Source organism: Dipodomys spectabilis, unplaced genomic scaffold (genome assembly GCF_019054845.1).
Source record: "Dipodomys spectabilis isolate Male_0828 unplaced genomic scaffold, ASM1905484v1 ptg000086l, whole genome shotgun sequence".
Taxonomy (NCBI): domain Eukaryota; kingdom Metazoa; phylum Chordata; class Mammalia; order Rodentia; family Heteromyidae; genus Dipodomys; species Dipodomys spectabilis.
Window position 1 is genome coordinate 18,883 of NW_024870763.1, and position 23,054 is coordinate 41,936.

General features: G+C 33.6%; 2 pseudogenes; one reads left to right on the forward strand and one right to left on the reverse strand.

Annotated features, from left to right (window-relative positions):
* LOC122111707 overlaps positions 1-23,054 on the forward strand; it is a 50,140-nt pseudogene that overhangs the window by 18,341 nt on the left and 8,745 nt on the right.
* Positions 12,024-12,504, reverse strand: LOC122111706 (annotated as a pseudogene).

Below are 23,054 nucleotides of genomic sequence, written 5' to 3' on the forward strand. Positions count from 1 at the left end.
TTCCAATATATTGTACCTGCTGTTCATTCATTTATCCTCATGGATTCATTGTCTTATGCCTGATTTTCTTTGTTCCTTTCAAAACTTACTTCTCTGCTTACTTCTCTGCACCTGGGCCCCTTTGCCCTCTAGCTTCTGGTTGAATTAGGACAATAGTAGCACCATCAGGAGATTTAGAGTGTGGGAGAATAAATAATCAGGATATTTGTCTGTCTGTCCTAGCACCTCTGCTTCAGTGCATTCTGGAAGGAATTCTTTTTTTTTTTTCAGTAGCTATTGTTCTTATCAAAAAAACCCCTATTTTATCAATGTGACTCTTGTTAGACTATGGTGACAGTATACACTTCCTGTGGCTCTCAGGCTTACATATACATTGTTTTTTCTACTCTTGTTTTTCATTGGTCCCTCATAATATATTAATTGGTTCTATTAGCATGTCCACATTTCTGTCTTAGTCTTTTCATTAAATTCTCTTTCAATGAATTTTTTTTTGTCGGTTGTAGGACTTGAACTCTGGGCTTGGGTGCTGTCCCTCAGCCCTTCAGCTCAAGGCTAGCGCTCTACCACTTGGACCACAGTGCCACTTCTGATTTTTCTGGTGGTTTTTATTGGAGATAAGAGTGTCACGGACTTTTCTGCCTGGGCTGACTTTGAACCGTGATCCTAAGACCTCAGCCTCCTGAGTAGCTAGGATTATAGGCATGAGCCACTGGCGCCTGGCCCAATGAATAGTTTTGAGTGTCCCATCTATTTTCCTACTGAATTACATACCTCCTTGGGACTTAGTTTCATCCTAGCTATTAAGGAGGCTGAGATCTGAGGATCGGGGTTCAAAGCCAGCCAGGGCAGGAAAGTCTGTGAAACTCTTATTTCCAATTAACCACTAGTAAACCAGAAGTGGCACTGTGGCTCAAGTAGTAGTGCCTTGAGCTGAATAGCTCAGTAACAGGGCTTTGGCCCAGAGTTCAAGCCCTGTGACTGGCAAAAAAAATACAGCTTTTGTAGGGCTTTGACTATGCCTTTCTAAGGAATTATACTATTTGAGTTTGAGTTCTCCCTTGAATCTATCATATTTCAGTTAATAAATTTGTAGATACTTGCATACAACCCAACATTGTTTACCTATAGGTTTATAGATTAACTTTAACTTTCACATATGTGGGAAAACATGCAACTTTTCTCTCTCTAGGCCTGACTTACTTACATAATTTTTCCAAGCCTTTCCATTTCTTTACAATGTTATAATATCATTGTTTTTAATGGATGAGTAAAAGTCCACTGTGTATATAATACCACATTTTCTCGATCCATTTGTTCATTGAAGGGCAGTTGAGCTGATTTCATACCTTGACTATGATGAATAATGCTGTAATGAACATGTTTGTGCTGGGGGCTTTCCTGTATTCTGGTTTGTGATCTTTTGGATCTAGCCAGGAATTATATTGCAGTGGTGGGATGGGGCCAAGGGGAAAGCTATAGACAAATGAAGAGGAGAAGGGGAGGGATAATACAGCCTATTTTGTATTTCCTACAAAATTAAGAAAAGTAAGGAAAGCGATGGTTGGAAGGGGTAAGTGTGAATGTTGAAAGGGATTGCACAAGACATTGATCAAGACATTGATCAAGAAACATTACATTCATAATTGCTTTGTTAAATGACAACTCCTTTGTACAACCACTTAAAGATAATAACAAAAAAAGAAAATACACATTTTACTAATAGGGGGTTAAACTCATAAAAAAATAAGCTAAGAAAGATTACAAGTAAACTGAATATAGGATAATAGGCTTAAAATTTGTGAGAGACTATATATGGCAAGGACACTGAAATCAGATTTGTGATTTGAATGGCAGAATATAGAAGGAGAATACAGTTATGTAAAGGAAAAGAGTAAAAAATTATTATAAGTGTAAAGGAAAAACACAATGTTAGCTGGGCACCAGTGACTTATACCTGTAATCCTAGCTACTCACAAAGCTGAGATCCTAGGATGTGGTTTGAAGCAAGCCTGGGCAGAAAAGTACCTAAGGCTCTTTATATCTAATAAACCACTCAGAAAAAGCTGGAAGTAGTGCTGTGGCTCAAATGGTAAAACACTAGCTTGAACACAAAGAGGCTCAGGGATGACACCCAGGCCCTGAGTTCAAACTCCAGGACAGCCAAAAAACAAAGAAAAAACTCCATAAAAAATGTTACCTAAAAGAACAAAAGTCTTTCACTAAGAAAAAAAAAATCTCAAGTTTTTCTTTAAAAGAGATGAGAATTAAATTAATAATAATAGTTAAGAAATTTTTTGTATTGCAATTGTGAAAGGAGCTAAGGAAGTAAGATCTAGAGAAGAAAGTTGGAGGTTTAGAGAAATATGATTAACCATGGCATGGGTGGGTAAGTTAGATTTAAAGCAAAGTTAGTAGTCTATTCCTGCTGTGAAAGAGAGTTGCTAAAGAATCTATAAAAGACTTCCTTCTTGGCCTTCAACACTAGACTTGTGGCCACTCTTCATGAATGAAGTAATTGGAAGGAAAACTGGATGAAGAGTGGAAATAATTAAGACAGATGGAACTGGCCTGAACTATGGATATAGTGAATATATTAGCTAGAATCTATCAGAACGTCTATATTTATCTTCCATTTCCTATAATCATAATTTTTAGAAAATTATAGTTGTTTGCTTGTTTCTTTTTTTTTTTTTTTTTTTTTTTTTTTTTTTTTTTGGTCGTGGGGCTTGAACTCTGGGCTTGGGCACTATCCCTCAGCTCTTCAGCTCAAGGCGAATGCTCTACTGCTTGAGCTACAAGGCCCTTTGGTTTTCTAGTGGTTTATTGGAGATAAGAGTTTCACAGACTTTCCTGCCTGGGCTGGTATTGAACCATGATCCTCAGATCTCAGCCTCCTGAATAGCTAGGATTACAGGCATGAGCCACCGGTGCCTGGATATTTTGTTTCTTTTTTTATTTTTATTCTAATTTTTATTTTGGCCAGCTGTGACTTGGAACATATTAGAAGAGTATATACTGTGAAACATTCTAGTTTAGCAAAATTTGTGTAGTATCACCATTGCAGTCTCTTTATCAATTTTTCATCTATACCTTTTAAAACCATTTCATTTCCAAATAAATAATAGGAAAATTATGTTTCTGATTAACATGAAGCATCTATTCCTTATTCAATGGAAGACATAAAACCTCTTTTCAAAGAGCATCAGTGGATAGCCCTCTATCCATTTGTTGATGTTCATTTTTCTTTTAATTGAGTCATGCTTCCCTTTGCATTTCTTATAACTTAAAAACTGAGTTACATTGTCATTAAAAATTTTTTTTAGACATGATCTTACTATGTATCCCATGTTGATCTTGAATTTATGATACTCCTGCCTTGTACTTCTCAGTGCTAGGATTATAGGTATGATATCACAACCAGCTGTTAACTATTATCAAGACATCTTAATATTCAATAAAGACTAAAACAAAATTAAAGAATATTTGGATATATATATATATATATATATATATATATATATATATATATATATATACTACAGGAGAAATTCTTATATCTATTTAGTCCTTTTCCTCTTGACCACATGGTCATACATTATGTTTAATAACTTGCTTATTTCATTGCATATACTTTATTTATTCACTCTGGGCAAAGATTTTTGGTTGGATATGGGTCTATCCTTGGTGAGGTATTTTAAACTTTTATGCCAAAGAATTTTTACCATTAAATACACTCCTTATGTAGAGTTGAAATTATTTATTAATGATTTTTATTATGATGCAAAAACATAGACTATAAGATTAATTGATTTAACCATTTTAAGTCTACAATTCAGTAGTATTAAGTGTATTCACATTATTGTGACCTATATCTCCATAACTCTTTCATCTTGTATATATGAAATTCTATACTAATGCAATGACTTTGAACTACCATACTCAGATCCCAGCCTCCTGAGTAGCTAGAGTTACAGGCATGAGCTACTGGTGACTGGCGACTGACATATATATATATATATATATATATATATATATATATATATATATATAATATATATGATTGTAAACTGTACTTGGATAGAGTGCACTGATGCTCATCTACATGTTTAATGTCTTAAAATTAGTAAATAGTAGGAAAACAGTAAAACAGTAGAATAGTTGAAAGAATAAATTACAAAATATTTAAAATATCTTTGTTAATAATGTTTCTTGTATATTAAAATATTTAGATTATAAAATAGAAACAATAGAAGGAAACAAAATATTTTCATAAATTTTACAACTAAATTTGATACTTTTAACACGAGCAATAAAATAAAATAACTATTTTTCATTTTGTATAAAAACTCAGTTTTTGGTTATTTTTGAATAATATTTTGAATTTTATTTGACCATATGGCCTTGACTATCTGAACAAATTGAATTTACAACCCAACTAAGTTTAATAAACTAAAATAATAAAGTAGTTTGAGGGCATAATATGCAAATACTCCTTATTTTTACAACAAATATCACCCTCAGGGTTTTAGGTGAAACATGATTTATGTTCATAATAGCAGATTTATTATTTTACATTGTAACTTGAGAACTTTAAATATTAAAATATTTATTAAGAAAATAGAAAATTACATACTTGAGGATTAAGAAATTATTATGTAATATGACCATATAAGATGGTGCTACGCGAAATGAACCCCAAGATAGGGACACAAGAGGTTTTTTCCTTTGTCCCTGTTGTTTTTAGTGTACTATGTGATATATTTTTTTTTCTTTTGTGTGTTCTTCCCCCATGGTATGTCCTCTGTTGTCACTGTATTTGATTCTGGTGCCCTGCATCTTTTATACACATTTTTCTAATTTGGGGAGGGGAAGGGAAATAACAAAATGCCGAAACAAGGATACAGGTTGATCCATTATAACAATGAAACGTACAAGACATTATGTTGAAAAGGAACTTTACACTGGTGGGGGGGGGGGGTGCGAGAGAGGAGTTGGAGAGGTGAGATATGGGTAATAGGGAAAAAACAAAGGGGTAACAATGTTGGATAGGAAATGTACTCATTACCTCATTCATGTAACTGTAACCCTTCTGTACAGTATCTTTAAAATTAAAAAAAAGAAAAAGAAATTATTATGTAATAATATTATAAAAGGCCTGATTGATCAGAAACACAAGGACCAGAGTAAGTATATATAATACAAACAGTGTTAGTATAGACTATTCTTATAAGTATTGGATAACAGGAATGTATGAAAGCTGCTGTTACTTAGGAGATATGGAATAAAAAGAGATGAATCTTGATAAGGTAGTAAGTAGCAATAAATTTGAACTTTATATACTATGAACTTTAATTTTTCTACTTATTTAGTACTTGGTACATAGCAGGTATATTTCTGAGAATAAAATTCTGTTCAATATTTCATAATGTCTTCTCAACTCAATCTCATTGTAATATCTCTATTGCTGTTTCCTAAGTTTTTGTGCCAATATGACTTTAAGGATATAAGTTTTCATCTTAAGGATATATGTTTTCATCCTATATTTTTCTCTAGGCATTCACAAGGACAAAGATAAACCTCCAAGCTTCTCAGTTGTCCTTGAGACTTTGAGGCGTACCTTGACAGATTACTAGAACAAGCTGGAAGATGCATCTAATGAGGTAACACTTGCACTGTTTTGGCTCCACACATTCAGCCTTCGGGCGGTACCAGTATGCATCCTTTGCTTGTTTCAAAGATCAAAAAGATTGTGAATGTTGAATTGACAACTTCACAGATACAAAAAATAAGAAATTGTCTGTCACTGTTCTTTCTTTAAGTATGGCCTTACAGTAGTGTCTCATAGTAGTGTCTCACGTTTTTGTAACTCTACAGGCATACTATTATTTTTAAAGTTAAAGTGACTCTGATACTTCTTGATCTTCATGTTTTATGTTTTATTTTAATAAAAGGTGGTGTAAATCACTAAATATATGCTGTATTTAAATGTTAATATACTTTATGATGTGAAATAGCTATTGGAAATTTAGGTTTAGTCTGTCTTTTAGTTTAAGAATTGTACAAACCAAAGTCTTAATTAAAAAAAGATAATTTAGTTTTCATTCTCTAAGGGGAGTAAAGTGTTCTTGGAACTTTTAAAAAACAAATATGTGTTTGATGTAGTCAAGAAGCTTTTTAGTTTGCTGATTGAGAAAGCTCATGCTTATACTTATCATCTCATTTGTGTTGTTTAATGTGTGAGTTGATAGTTTTCTTGGGTATTAAAATGTTTTATAATTCATGCTTTAAAAATTAAAGAGTTTTGCTGGTAGCTTTAGTGTGGTCTTGTTTGTAAACATTAGGGTAAATGCCCAAAAGTGGGATTGCTGGGTCATAGGGGAGCTCTATGTGAAGTCTTTTGAGGAACCTCCATACTGCTTTCCAAAGTGGTTGAACAAGTTTACATTCCCACCAACAATGAAGTAAGGTTCCTTTCTGTCCACATCCCCTCCAGCATCTGTTGTTGTTAGAGTTCTTGATTTTTGCCGTTCTAACTGGAGTGAGGTGATATCTCAATGTTGTTTTGATTTGCATTTCTTTTATGGCTAGGGATGTTGAACATTTCTTCATATGTCCCTCCCCCACAGTATAACCCCTGCTTTCACTATATTTGATGTCAGTATAACTTGTGGAGGAGATGGGGAAAAACCAGTTGTTTAAGGATACAGGTGGACCTGTTGTAACAATGAGGACCTGTTGTAACAATGAGAAGTACAAGTTGTCATGTCCAAAACGAGCTTTACAACGTTGGTGCTGGGGGGGGGGGAAGGAGAAGGATTGGGATTAGGGGGGGAGGGAGGAGGCTGGGAAGGGATGTGAAGGGTAAACAAAGGAGGAGGCTGCAATGCTTGGTAAGAAATGTATGCATTATCCTGCCCATGTAACTGTAACTCCTCTGTACAGTATGTTCACAAATAAAATAAAATTAAATTAAAAAAATAAAATAAAATAAAAAATAAAATAAATAAATAAAAAAATTAAAGAGTTTGTCTAGTTATATTTTGTCAAATTAGCATATGAAGTAATTACATTAAATACAATTAGTAGGCAAAACAAAAGTGTTTAGCTAAAGATTAGAAACAGCAGTTTTAGTGTTTATCTTTCTTTTTTATAAATTGAAGGCCATAAAATCATTATATTGGTTAAGGCTTATTTTAGTTAGCTAAGCTGAACATGGAAGGAAAAGTGAGTCTTCTTCAAAATAAGCTTTAAGTGTTCAAAAAGCAAAGAAGAAAGTGACCATTGAAATAATTAAATTTCTATGAAGAAAAATATTGCTAAGTCTTTCCCAGTGAGACAAGATAACCTGTATTGTTAGTAGTTATGAAACTCTTCTGAGGCCTAGGCCTCGAAGCTGCATGGTAACTAGGAACATATTACACACAGTGAATTGTTATTTGGGAGGATGAATGTCACATGATCTTCAGCACAGTTGAAAAGTCGACTCAGCAGGTTTTGGCTTAGTAATGTGCTTTGTTTTGAACTAGTGCCAGAGACAACAGTGAGGAGACCAAGGGGTGGCTGCAAAGAAAGCAAAAAGAGCAGTCTGACAGAAAGAAGAATGAACTGTCAAAGAAAATAAATCACAAGTGGTGCAGGACCAACTGATGACCTGCCACAAGCTTTCCCAGCAGGACTGCATGTGACTGACCCCAAAGTTGTCATATGGAGTGAGATACCAGTGAATACCCTCATGATGTATAGAAAAACAATCTTCTTCTCTGTTCATTTTTTCTTTCCTTTAGATGCCACTGCTTTTGGCATTTTAGTCAGTAGGATTTTAAGAATAAATTTACATTTGTTTATAGTTAAGAATAAAATCTTTTCAAATATCTAGTAAAAATACAATAATAACATAGCTGACATTTTAAGGTTGAATGCTTTCTTTTCTTTTTAGCCATGTGAGCTTTTGACAGATTCTACACAGATTTAATCAAAAGAAGTATTGTTGATAGTATTTTTAACTGCTACTGAAATATTTGTATATAGGTGGTAAAAATCATTATGCAATTATTTGTTGAGTTGCCTATACTTGAAATATATAAAAAGTTACTTTTCTTTGTGTAGCTTAACCATATAAATGCTGCTCAGGAAAAGACATCTAATGTACTTGATTCTACGAAACAGAAGATTGAGTCTCACACTAAAAATATAAAGGTATTACAATTTAAAATAACTTCTGTATTAAGAAGTAAATATAGTTATTGAGGAACTACTTTATAGGTACTTGAAGATATATCTTAATAGTTTTTAAAAATAGAAGTATATTTGGATACACTTTTGTGTTGCTAATTAAAGTAACAATTTTATTCTCATTAAAAGAGTTTTAGGCTGGGATGTAGCTCAGTAGCAAAGCACGTGCTTAGCAAGTGCAACACCCTAGGTTTGATCCCCAGTAAAGAAAAGACAAACAGAAAAAATACAGTTTAAAAAAAGAAGCTTTGGCTACAGGAAAAATGTATTCTCTAACAAAATTATAATTTCAAAGATGCAAAAATGCTTTGAGATCTAATGTTCTTTTTTAGATATATATTAAACATATTTTACATGAACATATCTGTATTTGGAGTCAGTTTTTATTAGTTTAGAGAAGAGCCATTGTTTTCAGTACATTATGCCTACTAATCGGTTGATACCACAGCTAGTTAATATCCAGGAAAATTTTTCTGTATGATTTTATATATTACATCTTTGGAATTTTTCCTATTTTGTTCAGTATTGTTATATTTGCATTTTATTGGTGCATATTGAGTTTGTCATAAATATACTTGAATAGAACTTGTTAAGTTTAAGGAACAAAATTGTTCAGCAGAGTTTTATGCCACGTATTTGAGATTTCTGTTACTATTTGAAGTACCATCAGAAGATAAGTGTTCTTATGTTAAATATAAAGAGATTGACTTTAAAAATGTTATTGAAAGTTTCTAACCACCAAGTTACATCTTTATAATGAACTGAAAGCTAAACTCCTTTTAGTGAGCTTTTTTGGAATAGGACATCTTACTAATGCTTTATGTACAATTTTGAGCAGATTTTCTCATTTTTGAGAAAAACAGTATATTTAGAACATTCAGTAAAGTACCTTAATGTTTAGCATTATATGCAAGTACTTGATTCTTTTGCATTTATGCTTTGAAATTTTTCATTATATATTTTTGGCATTTTGGTCCAGTAGTATTTTAAGAATAAAGATATTGGAGTGTCTCTCTATTTGGTGTCTTTGACAGGAACTTCAAGATAAACTGACTGATGTCCATAAAGAGCTAAGTCATTTGCGTACTAAATGTGGAGACCGAGAAGCTTTAATAACCACTTTAAAATTAGAGCTACAAAATGTGCTGCACTTTTGGGAGAATGAAAAGTCACGAGCAGCCCAATGTGAAGGTGAACTGCAGTAACTTTCCCAGGCTTTGTACCAGGACACTGAGGTATTACCTGAGACAGATGGCTAAGAAAGACCTTTTACTCATCTCAGTTTTATGTATCAAATGGTTATTTTTACTTGTCTATGTGATAATTATAAAAGTTCTGTGCTGAGTATTTTGAAATCTTCATGGCAGTTGCAAAATCAGTTATTCCATAATGCATAGGTCACACTGGTTAGTGAGAACAGTAACATGGCTTGGTTCTTCTATCAGTTAGACTATCAAATGCCTGCTATATTCCTTTTTTTTCATAGAAAAGTACCCTTTTATTGAGAGGTAAGACAAAATGTATTTACAATATTCAATTGTTATTATTTATCATCTGACTGTGAGACTTTTTTTTTTGTAAAACAGCAGTATTTCAGGAATAACAATTGATAAGGGCAAAAAAAAAAAAAAGAAACAGAAACTCTTAAGGCTAAAGTAGCATTAGATCTTTTCTTCGGTCTTGAAAGAATCCAAACATATGTTTGTTTTTGCCACAAACTCAAACGGGGTCGATTTGGGAAGGGACAATCCTGACAGGAAGGGGAAATGGGTTTTTAAAAAATAAAAGAGTCTCACTAAGATTCTGAGTTAAGAAACAGATGGAGAGGGAGAGCGCCAGCCAATGGAGCAAAAAACGTCAGGTACTGAGTTCGAATCCTGGTCTCTCAACAACAACAGCAAAAGTAAACGGGGACAGCTTCGAGGCCCAACTCACATGGAATTCGCCATACACTTGCCCCTTTGTGGGTCTTCATAAGGACTAGAAAAGATCAGATCTTTTTAAGTCCAGCCATGTTTTTCTGCAGTAAGACGGTGGGAGAGGAGGCTTGTACAGTGTAGTGGAGTCCGATGCTATGGCTTTTCCATGCGAACAGATGTTGTTCTGGAAACACGGCCCATACACATCTGTCGAAATCAGTGCTCAAACGCGATTGAGTTGACACTCTCCAAGTAATGCAATGACCTTTTGAAGAACATCAGACACAGCCTTCCATCTGTCAGTATTCCATGAACAATTGAGGTAGGAGTCTCCATTTATTCCATCATTTTTTTTCTCACCAATTCTATCATAAAATCAAATTACAAGAACCAACCACACCAGGAAAATCCACGAGAATGAACCTTTTCAATGCAAACCAATGCTTCACGGGTAATGTGCAGAAATGCTGTGCATCCAATGGAACTACCAGTAACAAATGCTAGGCTAACGTTGTGCAGACCTGTTGGCAAATAAATATCACAGCCTTCCATTGGGATGTTATTTTTCTCCTGCAGTCAATGCTTTGCGAGGGTTAAATAAAAAATAAATACCACCATCGTTAGCGGTAAAGCAATTAATCAAAATGTGGCTGTTAAAATGTACTCTGAAATCTGCCACTACATCTACCACTGTCCAATTAAGCAAATCCTTACTATCGTCCATCAATGATGGAGAAAGAAATTAAACGAAACACTAAGTTTTTTATTTTTCTGAGTATGATGTTTTGAAGAAACCATAGCCACTTTAACTTCAATGTGAGAATTCTGGTATTTTCTTCACTAACTTGTAGCTGGAGAGTGAGCTGATTTGTACAGGAAAATGCTGATCATGAGGGAAAACTCAAGATTACACAGACAGACCTCTGAAAACAGTTGTTAAGTTCTAGAACATGGTACCAATTTTAACCATCCACGTTATTTTAATTTAGGCATTTAATTTGATAAGAGCAGCAATTAATTTAGTCAGTTGATTGAATTACGATTGCTGGGCTATTATCGGATTTTGGAAGCAACAGATTAAAGAAAAAAACAAAAGACAAGAAATGACAGCAAGACATGGAAAAACCATTTGCTTTCCACATCACTTAGCTTCTCGACAAAGAAATGATTCAGTCGAACAAGGGTGTAACAGACAATAGCATGTTCTAGAATGCTTCTGGCTTTGGTGGGATTATGATACATACAAATAATATGGTTATAACTGAGATAGCTCTAATTTAGGAACAAAATCCCCCCCATAAAAACCTACTAACCAATGACTCTAAGATGTTCCAGCAAAGATTGGATTTGTGGGGTTTTTTGCTGGTTTGAGAACATTAATATACAAAACCACAAGTTTTTATTTTAACCTGGTTTCCAGAGGAAAAAAGAAAAAGAGATTTTGATAGCAAAAGTGGGGTTCTCCTTGAAAATGATGTCACCCAATTCCATCCCTTGGTTAAGAGACTCAGTGCACAGGGAAACATTTTTTTTTGCCAACACATCGGACATGAAAAGAAGAAAGACCAAAACAACAACAAATGATGCTCTTGAATCTTAAAAACAACAACAGCAAAACCCAAATAATAATACGAAAAGAACATCAAAAGTAACAGGAGCCATCAATTTTTGATGGATGGTTGTGTTTCACAGCTAGTGGAAATTTCTAGAAAGTCGTAACAGACTTCACTCTGCCCTGCCCCAGCTGAAGTTCTTAAGATAACTTGATTAAAAGGTGGCTTCTCCTTGGTGCTTGGTAGTTTCTAAACTTCCAGAAAGCACGTAACAAGCTATTTCCTGTCATCAACTTTGTGCTGAAGATTCTTCAAAGGACTGTTGTGTTTTTATTGTTTGTTTGTTTTTATAAATAACAATATTTTAAACGAGTCTTCTTGGGTGTGTTTACACCATATTGTTGCTTTCTCCCATTTTATCTACAAATGATCTAATTCCAGGCAGATTTAAGAGAGACCCTTCTAGACTCTTCTAATAAAGCCAATCACCACTGGAAAGAAACCCTGAATAAAAGAAAGAATCCATAGATTTCGAAGATCATTCCTATAAAAGGCCATCCGACAAGGACCACAAACACACCGCCCAGGAAAAAGCCCGTGGCTTTCATTTTATGTTTCTGGAAGAAGAATCTGAATGTTCTTTCTAAACCAATGACAAAAGCCAAACCAGCTACAAATAAAATATTTCCAATGGCCAATAGGGCTTTGTCAAAGAAGAGAATCATCCTAAAGAACAGGAAGAAAACTCCAAACCTGGTGAGGCCCATACCAATTTTCTGGGTGTTCGTCAAGGAGATCATGATTGCGGCGGCGACACCCCGAACCCCAGGATGAGGAGAAAGCCGGGAGACGCCCAGCGAGGGCCGGCCACCACATCTTCCGGAAACTACCTGCTATATTTCTAACAGTCCTTTCAAGGTTTTCTGTTTGACAGTGACAGAATTCTTATTTCTATAATTTTGTTTGGTATGGTGGAGAGAAAAAAAATACAGACTTGGACATGAATCCTGATAATTTCTGTTCACAAACTGTCTGGCTATGGATAAACCACACAGCTTAGTCATTTTTACATCTCAGATTTTTAATTTGTAAAATAGAAATAAAAAATCTGCTTTAATAATACATCTCTTTGGTTTCTAATTATAGAATATTAATAAAAATTTAGAAAAAAGTTTCAGAAAACTATAACTATTTGAATGTTCTGGAGAATTATCAAGTTTCATTTACTAATAACTTTATAAAATATGTCAATAACAAAAAGAATTTTAATATTTTGAATGAGTCCATGTGAATGGCATTATTGCTTTATAGTTTCTTTTGCACATGGGACATAGAGCTAGTATAGCTGATAGAACTGTTTTATCTCAAGTTGTCCTGCATATTGAACTCATTACTGTAACAAATATGAACATGAATGCCAAGAGAGTAAAAAGGAAGCATTCTTTCCACTCTTCTTACAGTCTGGGTTTTAAATTGTGTGCATATGAAAGGGTTGGAATTTTTCTATACATCAGATAATGATTAAAGTAAAGGAAACGAGAAGCCTGACTGCACTGTAAAGTCAGCATGTCTACAGCATTGTGGTTGGGTTCAACATGTGTGAATTGATTTTGGACTTGTGATGCCTCTTTCATGCCAAATGGATCATTATCATGCTTGAGTTTTCACAGCCCACTCAGAAAGGACAAAATAGCAACACAATTAATTATCCTTGAGGATAAACTTCCTTGATGATGAACATGATCACATGGAAAAAAATGATCACATGGAAAAAATGATCACATGATCACATGGAGGAGCAAGATTCTAATGCCTGAATATTGTATTTTAGTAGTTATATTTAATAAGATTTTTGTATGTCTGAACCCAGTTAAAAGTGCTAAACAATATTTACCTGCACTGTACATATTTCTCAACTAAAACTTGAAATTATGGCTCCATTTAAAAGTTGTGAGTTTTGTATCTGAGCACTGATGTCCCATGCCTTTAATCCTTATCTATTTTTGAGGTTGAGAATGGGAGGATTGTGAATTGAAACTAGCCCAGGAAAAAAAGATCTAGACATTCTGTTTACATGGAGACAAACTGGATGCATTGGCATGGGCTTGTGATCCCAGTGAGAATAGGAGGGCTAAAAGTAGGCAGATCAGGCACATGCCTGTTCAGGAAATGAAACTCTCCTAAAAAGATAACCAGTGACAAATGGTAAAGGACTGGAGGTGTGGCTAAGTAGTATGCCAGTCTAGCAAGTATGAGGTCCTGAGTTCAAACCACAATACTGCCAAAAATGTGTGTGTGTGTGTGTGTGTGTGTGTGTGTGTGTGTGTGTGCGTGTGTGTGTGTGTGTGTGTGATTAAATTTTTGTTTTTGGAAAAAAGTGAAGTAGTATATAAGGTGAATTATGTACATTATATATATATATATATATATATATATATATATATATATAAAAACAGGAAAATTATCCTTATAATTTCTAATTACCAACTTTTGCCTATGCTAAATTTTTTTTTAATGTAGAAGAATTTCTTTTTTTCTTCCTCATTTTTGTTCTTTGAAAAGTTTTTTACTCCTGATATGTTAAGCTATCTTGAAAGAGTTTGTTTTATCCACATAAAATATTCATTTTGGCAACTTCACAATTGCTTTGTCCTTGAGTTCTGTGCTTTGGGACTGTAAGTGAAATACCTTATAAAGGAAGTAATTTGATATTATATTAGTAGTCTTATGAGTTCAAGATAAGATAGCTTTATAATAACTTCTAGGGAATAGGAGATCTTTTTAGGCCATTCAACAATATAGTTCTAAAGATATTTAAAAACATTTTCAATTGCATGTTTTTGAAAATATGTCTTGAGTAGCTATTCAGTTTTGTTTAAAACCAGGTGCTTTGTAGTATTTAAACAGTTTCAGTTGCTTAGTTTGCCAAATACTATGTAAACTTGTTAGTGGGGAAAACAAATGAGCTTTTCTTTCCTATCTTTCATGCCACTGTCTGCTTTGCCTAAGGGACTTGGGATAGCTTTCTTGTAGAAATCTCTAAAGTAGAGAGAAAGCTAAGTAGTTCTGAACATATAAAGTACAGATGTTGATATAACTTGTTTTTCGTAAGTGTTAAATAACACTCTTTAAAAATATATTTTATGAAGCTGGGCACCAGTGGCTCACACCTGTAATCCTAGCTTCTCAGGTGGCTGAGATCTGAGGATTGCAGTTCAAAGCCAGTCTGGGCAGGAAACCCCATGAGACTCTAATCTCCAATAAACCACTAGAAAACTGAAAGTGACACTGTGGCCTTGACCTGAAGAGCTGAGGGACAGTGTCCAGGCCACAAGTTCAAGCTCCATGACCAACCAAAATATATGTTAATCCATTTAATAAAATGTAAATATAACATTATAGAATTACCATATTCACTTCCAGTTCAAAGGTCTTAGAAAGTTGTAGTCTATATACCTTGTGTTTAGAACTAGGGAAGCGAAGACCCAAGCAGGAGCTTGCTCAGATCACATCCTCAGCAGCAGCAGTACTATGTCAGAGTCCTGGTTTTCTGGCTTCTAATCAGGATTTGGTTTTGAATACTAAGTACAGACAATTCCCAGGATTATTTTTAATGATTGCTTTTGAGCATTCGAGAAGAAGATCATCTGAATGTCAATACCTGAAAATTGATTATTTTTATTTCTGTTTGGTTTTAATAATAAATTCTTTGCAATATGTTTTGTATTTCAAAACAAAGCGTTTAATTTATCTTTTTTTTTTCTTGCAGGAGAAGCTAACCTTCCTTCATACCTTATATTCACACTTGGTAGCAGGCTGTGTGCTCATAAAACAACCAGAAGGCATACTCGATAAATTCTCTTGGTCTGAGCTTTGTGCAGTCTTGCAGGAGAATGTTGATGCTCTCATTGCAGACCTCAACAGGGCTAATGAGAAGGTAACTCTCCTCAGGCACCAGATACCTCTATTAAATTCAGTGACATTTGTCCACATCACAGTATCATTAAGAGGGGCTGACATTCATCGTATTTCAAAAAGTATTTGGGTGTTAATAATTTAGTACCATTAATTATAGCTTGTCTACATCTCAGTTTGATGCCATTGCTGTTGGCATGTAAATGTGACTGAAATCTGTATGAAGTCTCTGAGCTCTACTTTCTGTGCAGGACATGCTAATACTACTAGTCAGTATTAGCCACAGGGACCTAATTAAAAGAAAATAAATTAATCTTACTGATGAAGCAATTCAAAGAACTTAGTCATTTACACTAATAAACCAACTCTTTATGTTAGTATAAAATAGAAACAAGATACAGTTATTCAAAAACATTATATTAAAAAAAGTTTGCTTAGGAAACAAGAAGTGATACTTTAAAAATTACTTAGAAAAATTTAAATTATGTTTTGAACCTGTTTTTTCCCCAAATGCAAAAACTGTATATGAGAAAATGAAGCTAATTCATGCAAAAGAATATGAGGTATGCATTTTGTAGAACAAAGTATCAGTTTTTATGGTTAATTTACCATTTACAAGCCTAGCAATTCAGTCTTTTCTAAAAAAAAATTTAGATACAGAAAACAAAATTGATTAGCAAGTCAGCATAGGTCACTATTAAAGATATTGTTTCTTGTCTTGATCTGTTGATCTGGTCAGAATTATGTTTGTGTGGTCTAGTTTCCAGATCTTAGTTACAATGACCTCAGCACTTAAGGGATAAGAAGAAAAAAATTATATGGTAAGTTCTTTAAAATATACATAACAGTTTCTGTTGGAGGCTAAGTAAATGAAAAGGGTGAATATGGTTGAAGTAATTTATATATATGTATAAAAGTAAAACAATGAAATTATTTTAAGAAGCGAGGAACAAGTAGGAGAGAATGAAATTGATAAGGAGACATTATGTGCCTGTATGGAAATGTCAATGAAACACCTTTGCACAGTCAATATACTATTAAAAATGCTTTACTAATAAAACAACCTAATTTGAGGGTAAGATTTTATGTTGCTGAGCATTTTTCATTGGTCCTGTTGACAAACCCAACCATAGGCACTGAGGAGTAGGGCTGAGAAATGAAGGAATAAATTGTGAGAAGCACAGATGTTGTTTGTAATGGTCAAAGTGTGCATAATGGCTCTAAAATTACTGATAGTTAAAATGAGTATGTTTTAACCTTCTAGAATGATGATATGTTTTAAATAGTTTCTCATAGTTTTATAATGTCACACATTTTGGAGGTTAAGTATTTTCTTTTCATTGTTAAATAAAAACAATGGAGGGAATATTCTGCCTAAAAAAGCATATATAAATATGTTAAGTATTTGTACATTTGTAAATCTCATTTAAATATATCCTTTTCCATTAAGGTATCTGAATAGCTTGGGCTTTGTTTCCAGAAGTTAAGAATCTCTTTCTTAATTACCTTGGTAAAATTGATTATAGAATGAACAATTTTGTTAGAAAGAAACCATCAAATTTATTGTTTAAATATATAAATGGAACTTTCTGCTAAAATATGATAATATACCTTACTAATTCCTGCTTCCTAATTTATTCACATTTTAATTTTAAATTTTATATGATTTAAAGGAATAACATATAGTAGGGAATTTTGGTTGTTTTTTGAAAGGAGGTGATGCAAACAACTGATTTATTAGAAGCATCTTATTCTTCATTTCATTTCTCCTTATAGATAAACCATCTAGAATATATCTGCAAAAACAAGTCTGAAAAAAAAAAAACCAAGTCTGACACAATGAAGAGAGCTTCAACAAACTCAGGAAGATACCTTTAACAAAGTGACAGAACAGATCAAAGCCCAGGAGAGCTGCTGGCATAAACAAAAGGAGGAACTGGAACTGCAGAGGGCACAGGTATGCTACTCTATAAAGAGCTTTAAAAAAATGGGTTCCTCAGCCTAACTCATATCAGAAGGTTTCTTTTTATTTTAATTTCAGATCAGTTTAACACTTTTTGAGACCATCATAAAACTTGTTGATAACACATATGCACAAATTATGCAAACATCTGTGTGTGTGTGTGTGTGTGTGTGTGTGTGTGTGTGTGTGTGTGTGTGTGTGTTAAGGATTTTTCTTCCACTGAAGTTTGGAAGATGAATTCTGGTTAAAACAGCCTGAGGTAGAGTGGTCAATTAAATGCTAAAATTGTGTATTTTTATTTATATTGAAAACAAACAAACAAAAAGTTAAGTGGTCTGGTAAAATATTTTCAGTGTTAGTCTAAGTATTAACTCCACTTATGGAGTTAATTTATGGAGGTTCTCATCTAACATTTGGCATTAAAATTTGTTATACCTATATTTTGAATATGAAATTTCCTCCAGAAGCTCAAGTACTGGATATTTGTATGTGGTTGCCAACTCATGGCTTCAGGGAAATGATTGGAATTCTGTGTGCTTTGCTGACCTAGTGATTGGGTTAAACTCTTGATGGAATCATGACAGTATTATTGGAACATGGGTAAGAAAAAGTGGGACTTATTTGGAGGAATAGGTCACCGGAGGTAGGCCTTAGAGAGAGAGATTTTTATATCCTGACTATCTTCTCTTTACCTGTTTCCTGCCTACCATGAGCTGTTTTGCTCTACATGTCCTACTTCCCTCAGGCCAAGAATGATGGGACTAAGGAACCGTGGAATAAATGCTTTGAAAGAAAACCAAAGTCAGTCCTTCTTCCTTTAAGATGTTTTCTCAGGTATTTTATCAGTATGATGTCCAAAGTAATGAACATACCTTCTGACATGATAGGACAGTTCTATTACACACTAATTATGAAATTCATTATATCTTCTATGTTAGATTTGATTGGGTGGTTAACATAACTATATTTTTCTCATACAAATTATTGTCATCATTATTTATATTGTTAACTATTTTCCCTATCTATCAAGAGCAATATAACATTTTTGTCTTGATAAACCTCAAATTTTCAATGTTTAATATTGATTTCTTTTTTTCTTTTTGGTGTAGTACGTGAGAATTCTCTGCCTAAATATGTGATCATTAAGATTTAATTTTAGTTATTTTTTTCTTTTAGTCATTTTGTAGGTTTTATATATAGATCCATGATCAATTTTGTGTTAATTTTTGTAAAGATGTGAACTATGCATTGAGGTCTTTTTGCATATAGATATTAATTATTCTACTTTTATTGGTTGAAAAGACATGTCCTTTCTATATTGAATTTTCTTTGTACTTTTGTACAAAATCAATTCACAGTGTTTGTATATATGTGTCTGTTTCTGAATGTATCTGTTTTTTTCAGTACTCCACTGACTTAATTACTGTAGCTTTTTAAGTCTTTAAATTAGATAATATGAGTCATCCAAATTTTTCATTTTTCTATATGTTTGAATCCATTTTACTATAAATGTACAAGAGGGCATAGCAAATCAATTTTTGAAGAGAGCCAACCATTACAAATTCTAAAGTTTTAGAAGGAATTCTCACTGAAGATTTTCCTGAAAATAATCTATCCACAACCAAAATATTCATCCATGTTTTTGCAAATTGAAAGTACCATTTTTAATTATTCCTAAAAGTATATTAATATTATATATTGGCATATAGTCTATATACAATGTGCATACTTTGATTTTTCATCAAATATAATTTAATTCACAGCAATGACTCATTTGGGTCTATATTTTGTTACTTATTTTATAATATGTATTATAGGACAAATTTTATTTTAGAAAATTTTGTTATCATTAATTCTACACATTTGCCTTCCCTAAAGGCTGCAATGAAAATACAAATATTTTCACTTCACATTTCTTAATAGATTTTCAAAAATTGTCATGATAAGAATGGAAGATATAAAGTTATTACATAGGATTGTGGAGGATGTTTGGTGTCATATGGGCAGAACCTTTAGTAGAGGCCATCTGTTAATAAATTAATTGTTAGTAAAGGGAGCTCAACTAGTAAGAACAATTTTGGCATTTGAAATGCATTTTTATTCTTTGCGGGTTCTGGGGCTTAAACTCAGGGCCTGTGGATTCTCTCTCTCTCTCTCTCTCTCTCTCTCTTCCTCTCCTCTTCTTTCCTCTCCTCTCTTCTACCTCCATTTCCCTCCCTCCCTCCTTCCCTCCCTCCCTTCCTTCCTTCCTTCCTTTCTCCCTTCTTTCCTTCCTCTCTTCCTCCCTCCCTCCCTTCTTTCCTTCCTCTCTTCCTCCCTTCTCTTCCTCTCTTCCTTCCTTTCTCTCTCCCTTTTATTCTCTCTGTCTCTCTGTCTCTCTCTGTTTCTCTCTGTCTCTCTTTCTTTCTGTCTCTCCCTTCCTTCCTTCCTTCCTTTCTCTCTTTCCCTTTCTTTCTTTCTTTCTTTCTTTCTTTCTTTCTTTCTTTCTTTCTTTCTTTCTTTCTTTCTTTCTTTCTTTCTTTCTTTCGTTCTTTCTTCCTTCCTTTCTCTCTCTCTCTTTCCCTTCCTTTCTTTCTCTTCCCCTGTCTTTCTCTTCCCCTTTCTTTCTTTCTTTCTTTCTTTCTTTCTTTCTTTCTTTCTTTCTTTCTTTCTTTCTTTCTTTCTTCCTTTCTTTCTTTCTTTCTTTCTTTCTTTCTTTTTCTTTCTTTCTTCCCTTCTTCCCTTCCTCCCTTCTTTTTTGTTTTTTGGGTCTGGTCATGGAGTCTGAACTCTGGGCCTGGGCACTGTCCCTCAGCTCTTCAGCTCAAGGCTAACTCTCTACCACTTAAGCCACAGTGCCACTTCTGGCTTTTTTCTTTTTGCTTATGTGGTGCTGAGGAATCGAACCCAGGGCCTCATGCATGCAAGGCAAGCGCACTACCACTGAGCCACCTCCACTGAGCCACCTTCCCAGCCCCTTTCTTTCTTTCTTTCTTTCTTTCTTTCTTTCTTGCTTGCTTGCTTGCTTGCTTGCTTGCTTGCTTTCTCTCTCTTGCTCCCCTCTCTCCTTTCCTTCCTTCCTTCCTTCCTTCCTCTTTCTCTCCCTTTCCCTCTCTCTCTTTCTGTCTTTCTCTTTCTTTCCTCTCTCTCTTTTTCTCTCTCCATTTCCCTATTTCTCTTTTTATCTTCCTTCCTTCCTTTACTCTTTCTTTCTTTCTCTTTCTTTCTTTCTTTCTTTCTTTCTTTCTTTCTTTCTTTCTTTCTTTCTTTCTTTCTTTCTTTCTTTCTTTCTTTCTTTCTTCCTTTCTTTTTCTCTCTCTTTCTCTTTGCTTCTTCCTTTTTCTTTCTTTCCTCTTTCTTTCTCACTCTTTTTCTTTCTTTCCTTTCTTTTTCTCTTTCCTTCCTTCCTCCTTCTTTCTTCCTCTTCCTCCTTCCTCACTTTTGTTTCTAGGCTAGCACTCTGCAAATTGAGCTACAGATCCATTTCTGGCTTTTTATTGGCTAATTGGAGATAGAGTCTTGGAATTTCCTGGGCTGGCTTTTTGAACCATGATCCTAAGATGTCAGCCTTCTGAATAGCTAGGAATAATAGCATGAGCCACTGAAGTCTGGCTTTTGAATTGCTTTTATCTGAAAATAGAGTTATTTATAAAACCTTTGAATTTATATGTGTATATGTATGTATCGTGTATTATGTATGTATGTGTGTGATACTGGACTTAAAACTCAGGGCCTCATGCTTGCTAGGCAAGTGCTCTACCAGTTGAATCATACCTGTATATACAGGTTTTAAAAATAGCTTAAATGCTATTAAAAATATAAAACTTACTGAGCTGATAGTTTGATTTTGGTATTATAGCATATTTTAGCTTTAGTTGTAGTAAAGTGGCCATGTGATAGAGTAATTCTTGATATTAAATAATTGGAGATGTGTTGTAATTGTATGTCATGTGTTCATTTCCTGAAGTACTACAATATATTCCATTTTCATTTATTTTTATATATTCCATTTTTAAACTCTGCTTTTGTCATTTTCATACTTATGTAATTGTTTCTACTGAAAAAGGTTGAATTAGTGAATGTTGTTTTTAGAAATAAAGGTTTTTCACCACTTGTTAAATAGGGGTAGCATTTTTTGTAATATTTATTATGAATACCTTAGCTTATGAGTTTAGAGTGGAGATAAAACTGAAAGAGATTGAGGCTAATTATAAAATATTGAATTTTATTTTTCTGTTATGGTTTTAAGACTACATTTGGTTAAAAATTTTGGGTTAGTCATAAAAACATTATTAGATATTGAACATTTTTTTCTTTATAAGTGAAATTCCAAAATGCATTTACAGATAAAGTAGAGCTTTTTGATACTGTTGGAGGATAGAGTTCTTTAAGATATACATGCTGTCATGAAATGATTCAGAGTTTGATATACTTGTTAATATTTAAAGTTTTTTTCTTTTTTTCTGGTCATGGGCTATGAATTCTGGGCTTGAGCATTGCTCCTGAGCTCCTTTTGCTCAAGGCTAGTGCTCTACTACTTTGAATCATAACTCTACTTCCAGCTTTTTCAGTGACTAATTGAAGATAAAAGTCTCATGGAGTTTCCTGCCCTAGTTGGCTTTGAACCATGATCCTCAGATCTCAGCTTCCTGAGTATTTAGGATTATAGGCTTGAGCCATCAGAGCCTGGCTTCGTACACAGCTTTTTTTTTTAATTAAAACAATCTTATTGTCAAGGTGATGTAGATGGGCTACAGTTACATAAGTAAGGTGTGATTACTTTTTTTGTTTAATTTGTTTGTACACCAAGTTTTAATGGACTCAGCTGTGAGAGGGTACTTCTAATGAAACTTTGGAAAAGTGTTTTTGTTTTCCACATAATTACTTTATAATTAAATTTGGTTGTTAATAATGCTGTTTTTATGGGGATTGAGTGTGTATATATGGCATATATGTCATATATATACAGTGTATATATACACACACACATATAGGTATAATATGTATATAGATACATATATACATATATAAATATATATATATATGTATATATATATATATATATATATATATATATACATATATATATATATATATACCCACCAGAGAAAATAGCTAAGATCAAATGGTAATTATATGTTTAAATTTGAGGAACTATAAAGCTATTCTAGAAATGTACCTGGATCAGTTTACATATTCATTAGCAATGAATAATCCACAGTTTCTGCACCAAATGTCCCTTAATTTTAAGCAGAGAAATATGTGCATTATAGGAGAGACTGGTAATTTCTGTTTGTTACATTTTTCATTACCAACAAGACCACACTAAAGCTATCAGCACAACTATGTTTATTGCAGCATTATTGACCTTAGCTAAGATATGGAACCAACCTAGATGCCCCTCAGTAGATGAATGGATCAAGAAAACGTGGTATATATTCACAATGGAATTCTATGCCTCCATCAGAAAGAATGCATTGCCCCATTTGTTAG